Below are 9,363 nucleotides of genomic sequence, written 5' to 3' on the forward strand. Positions count from 1 at the left end.
AATCCTGTTGAGATGGATATTGCTGTATCTTACTCAATAATCTTGGTTTATTAGCATCTTGCTCATTCCATCTGTCCTCCTATACATCAGTGAAGAACAAAATCCCAGATATCAGGAAGTACCCACCACTTAAAATGCTCCACATGTATTGTCCTGAACCAGAGTCTCATTATCATCATCATCATCATCTTGTGATATCTGGGTCTCTTCTTAGTGATGTCCTGGAACCCTTCTACAAATTGTTTTCAAAGAAATGTAAGGAGTTTCATTTAAATAACTCATTCTGTCCTTTTTTTTAATCACTTGCTGCCTTTTCTAGTGGTAATGCCAGTAGGTGATTTTCTCCTCTCCACTTTTTTCACCCTTAATTTCTGGTTTTAAATCTTATTATAGTTAACCTTAGCAGTCTTACAAATTATATGAGCAATGGTGTTGCTAAGTTTAGTCTAGGTGGTTTAGGTGTCCTATGAAATCCATATTTTTAAAGCATTCTTTATATGATGAAAGAAATGACTTTTGTGTCTTTTGAGTGTGACATGAAAGTGAAATCTGACTTTACCAGGAGGAGAGATAGGTTCATTTAATGACTAGCAACCAATGCTAGGATTGACCTCAGACATCAGCTTTTATTTATTAATTACTTATTAGGCAGGAATATATCAATTACAAAGCATTTCTCCTTCCTGTTGAATCTCCTCCGGAGCACTGAGCTTTCTTGTACTTGAGTCCCATAGAGTCCCATTTATAGGATGGTATTTTATCATTTAGTCTTTCTTTCTCATCCACTTGTTCACTTAATCTATCTTTCTACTTACCATTGTAGAACAAAGCCCCAAACATCAAGAAATTCATTGACGTTTAATATGCTCACACCTATAGCCCTGAAGTAATGTCCCACTTCTCCTCCTTTTTTGTTTTGGTCTGTCATCAATAATTTTGTTGATCTCCTTTACAAACTTATGGGAAGAATATTGAAATGAATTTGGCTAAAAAATTTGACTTTTTGGACTTCATTTTCCCCCCTCAATTTTTCACTCTTTTGGTAGGAACACGGAGAGGTAACCTCTTGCCTTTCTTAAATATTTTTTTTTCCAAAAATAAAATGTCTATCCTACCAACTAATTAACGAACCAATCACCCATCCACTAAACCAGACTGAGAGAAGATGATAAACTGCTATAGAGGTTCAGTTAATTTGGGGTTACTTTTACATCTCTTTTCTTAAAAGAAGTCTTTAATGGAAAAAGAAATAAACTACCAGCAAAGTATATGGGAAAAGTCCTTCCAAAGTCCATATCGTTTTGAGCTCTCATTGAATTTTTATTTTTAAAGTATTCTCTACATGAAGAAAGAAGTTGCAATTACCTCAATAAGTGTGACAAGAAAGTGAAACCAGGCTTTGACAGGATGAGTGTTAGGTTTAGATGACGATCAGGAAGACTAGCATTGATCTCGGCTATTTGTATTTTGGTAGTCACTTATTGAGCAGTAACACATTTGTGACCAAGGATGGAAGAATTGGTGACAGAATGAGTGTGCAGAGCATCCCCTCCCTTCTGCTGCTATTGGCTCTACTCATCCCTTTTTCTTGCTGTCGAATAATGGTCTGAGCAGAACTGAACTTGCTTCTATGTGAGTCCTGTTACAATGGATAATATTGCAATTTATTCTGGAAACTCTGCTTCTCACCCTCAGGCTCACTTTTTTTAAATTCCCCATTGAGGAACCAAAGCCTCAGTTATAAAGAATACCTGTCCTATGTATAATGCTCATACCTATTACCCTGAGCCACAGTCCCACACTTCAAAATGATGTCTTGGCCTCCTCTCATCAATCTTTTTGAGCTTTTCTACAAACTCTAGCAAAGAGTGTGGGAATGAGTTTGGTTTGAGAACAAGCATTCTGGACTTCATTTTTTCTTATTTCTTCACTCATGCAATAAGCATGTTGATAATAGCTAGTCTCCTGCCATCCAAGGCAGTCATTTTTCTTTGTTTTCTAGGTATAATTTGGCCAACTAGTCAAAGAATTAGTCAATCTCAAAGAGGATGTGGGCAAAGGTTCCAGTCTTAGATATGTTGACATTCCTAATTTTGAAGCATTCTCTACACATCACAAAACATCACCTTTGTCTCAGTAAGTGAGGCTGGCAAGTCTAGGCTTGACAAGGGTCATAGCATTTTAGGTGTTAAATTCTTAATGAGGAGTGATATTATCTGAGAAAAAGGATGAATGACTAGAATAGAGCATGACTGTCCTGAGTTATCTTGGTTCTCCATCTTTGTGTCCTGTGGGTTCTGCTCACCTTTTCTCCAAGCTGTTGAAGGCTTCTCCTTTCAGGACTGAGTTTCCTGGTAAGTGAATCTTGTTGTGATGGATATTGCTGTATGGTATCCAGGAATCTGGGTTTATCATCCTCTTGTTCATTCAATCTGTCTATCTGCATATCAGTGAAGAACAACACCCAAGATATTAGGAACTAGTTCACAAAAATTGCCTCCAGTAAGAATCTCAAACATTATCCTGTGATAATTGGACTCATCTTAGACTTCTTCTATCTCATTTTTAAGGGAATTTAGAGCAAGTTTCATTTAAAAAATTCATTCTGGACATTGTTTTAACCACTTGCTGCATTTCCTAGTGGTAATGTCAATAGAAAAGTCTCCTTTCTTTTGTTCGTTGATTTCCCGTCTTAAATCATGTAGTTAACCAATTCATTCACATGTCTTAAAGATTATGTAGTCTGTGGTGTTGCTAAATTTAGTTTAGGTGCTTTGGGTTTCCTATGAAGTTCATATTATTAAAAGCATTCTTAATATAGTGAAGGAAATGACCTTTGTGTCTTTGAGAGTGACATGAAAAGGAAATCTGGATCTACTGGAGGTGAGAGGTAGGTTTGTTTACTGACTAGAAAGCAATACTCAGATTGGCCTTAGATATCAACTTTCAAGTGTTGTTATTTAGGGCATAATTAGTTATGATTACTTATGTAATCAATTATAAAAATTGGGTCACTAGATTAGATCTCTCCCTTTTTCTCATGTCTGTAGTGCTTTTAACTTGAATCTCTGCTAGAGTACTGGGTTTTCTTATAGATGAGTCCTGTCTCAATATGTAGTATTTAGTTTTATCCCATAGTATTTCATTCTCAGCCACTTGCTCACTTAGTCTGCCTGCCTACTTACTCATCATTGAAAAACAAAGATCCAAATATCAAGCATTTACTTGCCATTTAATAAGCTCACTCCTACAGACCTGAGTCAATTTCCTACTCTGACTTGTCTTTTATATTATCTTGTAATCATGAATCTCTGACCTCTTTTATAAACTCTTGGGAAGAATAATGAAATGATTTTGACTGGAAACTTGATTGTTTGGACTTAATTTTTTTCCTCAGTTCTTTACCTATCTTGCAGGAACATGGGGTACCCTCCTGCTTTTCACTCAGAAATATTTTTTTCTTTTTTTTCCCAGAATAAAATACTGAATCAACTAACAAAGCAGTTAACTAAACCGAAGGAAGAGATGGCCAAAACTGCTACTATGGTTCAGTTTATTTGAAATACCATTTATATATATACATATATACATATATATATATATGTTTTTGAAAGCACGCCTTATATGCATAAGGAATTTATCACATAAGCAGTTAGCCATCCTGAAGTAGGAGAAGGGAAGAGGTATCTCTATTTTTAAAAGTACTCCTTATGGGAATAAAGAAATCACAATTGCCTCAGAAGGCGCGATGTGAAAGTGAAACCTGGCTTTGGTAGGATGAGAGTTAAGTTTGGATGCTGACTAGGATTTATCTTCATCAATTGGGGAATGATTCATGACCCAGAATGCGTGGCTTGGTGACAGAATGACTGTCCAGAGCTGTCTCCCTTTCCTTCCCCTCTGGTATTATTGCCTCTGCTCACCTCTTCTTCCTGCTGCTGAATGATGGTCTCAGCAACCCTTAACATGCTTATACATGAATCGTGATATGAATATTATTGCAGTTTATCCTGTAATCCCTTTCTCAACCTCAGTCTTGCTCAGTCTGTCCTCTTAGTTATCATTGAGAAAGAAAGCCTCAGTAATCAGAAAATACCTGCCCCACCTCTAATATTCATACCTGCCACCCTGAGCCACAGTCCCACACTTCAAACTGATGTCTTGGCCTCCACTCATTCATCTCTTTGAGTTCTCCTACAAAATCTTGTAAAGAATGTGGGGACGAGTTTCATTTGAAAGCTAACATTCTGGACTCTTTTTTCCCCTTCTTCTTTACTCACATAGCAGGCATGTTGGCAGGTAGTTTCCTGCCCACCAACTCACCCAGTTCTCGGTTTTGTAGGTATAAATTTACCAACCAGCCAATGAGGATGTGGGCAAAGGTCTTTGGATATCCTATGACATTCCTAATTTTGAAGCTTTCTCTATACATTGAAATTCACTCACTAGTCTAGAATTAACAATGGTTATCACATTTTAGGCTTTAGTTACTAAATGGGCAGTGATACATTAGAGAAAAGGTGAATGGCTAGCTTAGAGGATGACTATCCTGAGCTGTCTCCATTCTTTACTTTTGTGGTAGTTTTGGTTTTGCTCACCTTTTCTCCAAGTTGTTGAAGGCTTTTCCTTTGAGGACTGAGTTTCCTGGTAAGTGAATCCTGTTGTGATGGATATTGCTGTATCTTACTCAGTAATCTTGATATATTATTGTCTTGCTCATTCCATCTGTCCTCCTATACATCAGTGAAGAACAAAATCCCAGATATCAGGAAGTACCCACCACTTAAAATGCTCCTCATATATTGTCCTCAACCAGAGTCTCATTATCATCATCATCATCATCATCATCTTGTGATATCTGGGTCTCTTCTTAGTGATGTCCTGGAACTCTTCTACAAATTGTTTTCAAAGAAATATAAGGAGTTTCATTTAAATCACTCATTCTGACCTTTTTTTAATCACTTGCTGCATTTTCTAGTGGTAATGCCAGTAGGTGATTTCCTCCTCTCCACTCTTTTCACCCTTAATTTCTGGTTTTAAATCTTATTATAGTTAACCTTAGCAGTCTTACAAATTATATGAGCAATGGTGTTGCTAAGTTTAGTCTAGGTGGTTTAGGTTTCCTATGAAATTTATATTTTTAAAGCATTCTTTATATGATGAAAGAAATGACTTTTGTGTCTTTTGAGTGTGACATGAAAGTGAAATCTGACTTTACCAGGAGGAGAGATTGGTTAATTTAATGACTAGCAATCAATGCTAGGATTGACCTCAGATATCAGCATTTAGTCATTAATTACTTATTAGGCAGGAATATATCAATTACAAAGCATTTCTCCTTCCTGTTGAATCTCCTCTAGATCACTGAGCTTTCTTGTACTTGAGTCCCACAGTGTCCCATGTATACAATCGCATTTTATCATTTAGTCTTTCTTTCTCATCCACTTGTTCACTTAATCTATCTTTCTACTTATCTTTGCAGAACAAAGCCCCAAACATCAAGAAATTCATTGACATTTAATATGCTCACACCTATAGCCCTGAAGTAATATCCCACTTTTCCTCCTTTTTGGTATTGGTCTGTCATCAGTAATTTTGTTCATCTCCTTTACAAACTTATGGGAAGAATATTGAAATGACTTTTGCTAAAAAATTTGACTTTTTGAACTTCATTTTTTCCCTCAATTTTTCACTCATTTGGTAGGAACATGGAGAGGTAACCTCTTGCCTTTCTTAAATATTTTTTTCCAAAAATAAAATGTCTATCCTACCAACTAATTAATGACCCAATCACCCATCCACTAAACCAGACTGAGAGAAGATGATAAACTGCTATAGAGGTTCAGTTAATTTGGGGTTCCTTTTACATCTCTGTTCTTAAAAGAAGTCTTTAATGGAAAAAGAAATAAACTACCAGCAAAGTATATGGGAAAGGTCCATCCAAAGTCCATATAGTGTTGAGCTCTCATTGAATCGTTATTTTTAAAGTTTTCTCTGCATGAAGAAAGAAGTTGCAATTACCTCAAGAAGTGTGACATAAAAGTGAAACCAGGCTTTCACAGGATGAGTGTTAGGTTTGGATGATGACCAGGAACACAAGCATTGATCTTGGCTATTTGTATTTTGGTAGTCACTTATTGAGCAGTAACACGTTTATGACCAAGGAGGGAAGAATTGGTGACAGAATGACTATGCAGAACTTTCCCTCCCTTCTGCTACTATTGGCTCTACTCATCCCCTTTTCCTGCTGTTGAATAATGGTCTGAGCAGAACTGAACTAGCTTATATGTGAGTCCTGTTACCATGAATAATTTTGCAATTTATCCTGGAAACTGTGTGTTAATCTCAGGGTCACTTTTTTTTTTTTACTTCCCATTGAGGAACCAAAGCCTCAGTAATTAAGAATACCTGTCCTATGTGTAATGCTCTTAACTATTACCCTGAGCCACAGTCCCACACTTCAAAATGTTGTCTTGGCCTCCTCTCATTAATCTTTTTGATCTTTTGAACAAACTCTTGCAAAGAGTGTGGGAATGAGCTTTGTTTGAAAACAAACATTCTGGACTTTCTTTTTTCTTATTTCTTCACTCATTCAATAAGCATGTTGATAATAGGTAGTGTCCTGCCATACAAGCCAGTCATTGTGCTTTGTTTTCTAGGTATAAATTGGCCACCTAGTCAAAGAATTAGTCAATCTCAAAGAGGATGTGGGCAAAGGTTCCGGTCTTAGATATGTTGACATTCATAATTTTGAACCATTCTCTATACATCACAAAACGTCACCTTTTTCTCAGTAAGTGAGGCTGGCAAGTCTAGGCTTGACAAGGGTCATAGCATTTTAGGTGTTAAATTCTTAATGAGGAGTGATATTATCTGAGAAATAGGATGATTGACTATACTAGAGAATGACTATCCTGAGTTATCTTGGTTCTCCATCTTTGTGTTCCTGTGGGTTCTGCTCACCTTTTCTCCAAGCTGTTGAAGGCTTCTCCTTTCAGGACTGAGTTTCCTGGTAAGTGAATCCTGTTGTGATGGATATTGCTGTGTCTTATCCAGGAATCTGGTTTTATCATCCTCTTGTTCATCCAATCTGTCTATCTGCATATCAGTGAAGAACAACACCCAAGATATTAGGAACTAGTTCACAAAAATTGCCTCCAAGTAAGAATCCCAAACATTATCCTGTGATGTCTTGGACTCATCTTAGACTTCTTCTATCTCATTTTTAAGGGAATTTAGAGCAAGTTTCATTTAAAAAATTCATTCTGGACATTGTTTTAATCACTTGCTGCATTTCTTAGTGGTAATGTCAATAGAAAAGTCTCCTTTCTTTTGTTCATTGATTTCCCGTCTTAAATCATGTAGTTAACCAATTCATTCACATGTCTTAAAAATTACGTAGTCTGTGGCGTTGCTAAATTTAGTCTAGGTGCTTTGGGTTTCCTATGAAGTTCATATTATTAAAAGCATTCTTAATATGGTGAAGGAAATGACCTTTGTGTCTTTGAGAGTGACATGAAAAGGAAATCTGGATCTACTGGAGGAGAGAGGTAGGTTCGTTTACTGACTAGTAAGCAATACTCAGATTGGCCTTAGATATCAACTTTCAAGTGTTGTTATTTAGGGCATAATTAGTTATGATTACTTATATAATCAATTATAAAAATTGGGTCACTAGATTAGATCTCTCCCTTTTTCTCATGTCTGTAGTGCTTTTAACTTGAATCTCTGCTAGAGTACTGGGTTTTCTTATAGATGAGTCCTGTCTCAATATATAGTATTTAGTTTTATCCCACAGTATTTCATTCTCAGCCACTTGCTCACTTAGTCTGCCTGCCTACTTACTCATCATTGAAAAACAAAAATCCAAATATTGAGCATTTACTTGCCATTTAATAAGCTCACTCCTACAGACCTGAGTCAATTTCCTACTCTGACTTGTCTTTTATATTATCTTGTAATCATCAATCTATGACCTCTTTTATAAACTCTTGGGAAGAATATTGAAATGATTTTGACTGGAAACCTGATTGTTTGGACTTAATTTTTTTCCTCAATTCTTTACCTATCTTGCAGGAACATGGGGTATACTCCTGCTTTTCGCTCTGAAATATTTTTTTTTTCAGAATGAAATACTGAATTAACCAACAAAGCAGTTAACTAAACCAAAGGCAGAGATGGCAAAAACTACCACCATGGTTCAGTTTTTTGTAATACCTTTTATAAATTTGTTTTTGAAAGCACTCCTTATATTGATAAGGACGTTATCACATAAGGAGTTAGCCATCATGAAGTAGGAGAAGGGAAAACGTATCCATTTTTCAAACCACTCTTTACATGAATTTAGAAATCATGATTGCCTCAGAAGGCATGATGTGAAAGTGAACCCTGGTTTTGGTAGGATGAGTGTTAAGTTTGGATGCTGACTAGGATTGATCTTCATCAATCGGGGAATGATTCATGACCCAGGATGGGTGGCTTGGTGACAGAATGACTGTCCAGAGCTGTCTCCCTTTCCTTCCCCTCTGGTGTTTTTGCCTGTGCTCACCTCTTCTTCCTGCTGCTGAATGATGGTCTCAGCAACCCTTAACTTGCTTATGTGTGAATCGTGATATGAATAATATTGCAGTTTATCCTGGCATCCTTTCTCAACCTCAGTCTTACTCAGTCTGTCCTCTTACTTATCATTTGGAAACAAAGTCTCAGTAATGAAGAAATAGTTTTCCCCTCTCTAATATTCCTAATATTGAAACCTGCCACCCTGAGCCACAGTCCCACACTTCAAACTGATGCCTTGGCCTCCACTCTTTCATTCCTTTGAGTTCTCCTACAAAATCTTGTAAAGAGTGTGGGAATGAGTTTCATTCGAACGCTAACATTCTGGATTCTTTATTCCCCTGCTTCTTCACTCACATAGCACGCATGTTGGCAGGGAGTTTCCTGCCCTCCAACTCACCTAGTTCTCTGTTTTTTTGGTATAAATTTACCAACAAGCCAATGAGGATGTGGGCAAAGGTCTTTGGATATCCTATGACATTCCTAATTTTGAAGCTTTCTCTATACATTGAAATTCACTCACTAGTCTAGAATTAACAATGTTTATCCCATTTTAGGCTTTAGTTACTAAATGGGCAGTGATACATCAGAGAAAAGGATGAATGGCTAGCTTAGAGGATGACTATCCTGAGCTGTCTGCATTCTCTACTTTTGTGGTAGTTTTGGTTTTGCTCACCTTTTCTCCAAGTTGTTGAAGGCTTTTCCTTTGAGGACTGAGTTTCCTGGTCAGTGAATCCTGTTGTGATGGATATTGCTGTATCTTACTCAGTAATCTTCGTTTATTATCATCTTGCTCATTCCATCTGT

The 9,363-nt window shown here is 36.8% G+C and overlaps 1 long non-coding RNA gene across 1 annotated transcript; it reads right to left on the reverse strand.

Moving 5' to 3' along the window:
• Positions 1-7: 7 nt before the first annotated feature.
• On the reverse strand, positions 8-9,363 carry LOC141497400 (uncharacterized). Its single transcript, XR_012471323.1, has 5 exons — positions 9,233-9,363; positions 6,964-7,098; positions 4,599-4,733; positions 2,306-2,440; positions 8-79 (listed from the first exon to the last, which is right to left on the reverse strand). It is a non-coding gene; the product is annotated as an uncharacterized LOC141497400 (long non-coding RNA).

The sequence above is a fragment of the Macrotis lagotis genome, chromosome 1, assembly GCF_037893015.1.
Source record: "Macrotis lagotis isolate mMagLag1 chromosome 1, bilby.v1.9.chrom.fasta, whole genome shotgun sequence".
NCBI lineage: Eukaryota > Metazoa > Chordata > Mammalia > Peramelemorphia > Peramelidae > Macrotis > Macrotis lagotis.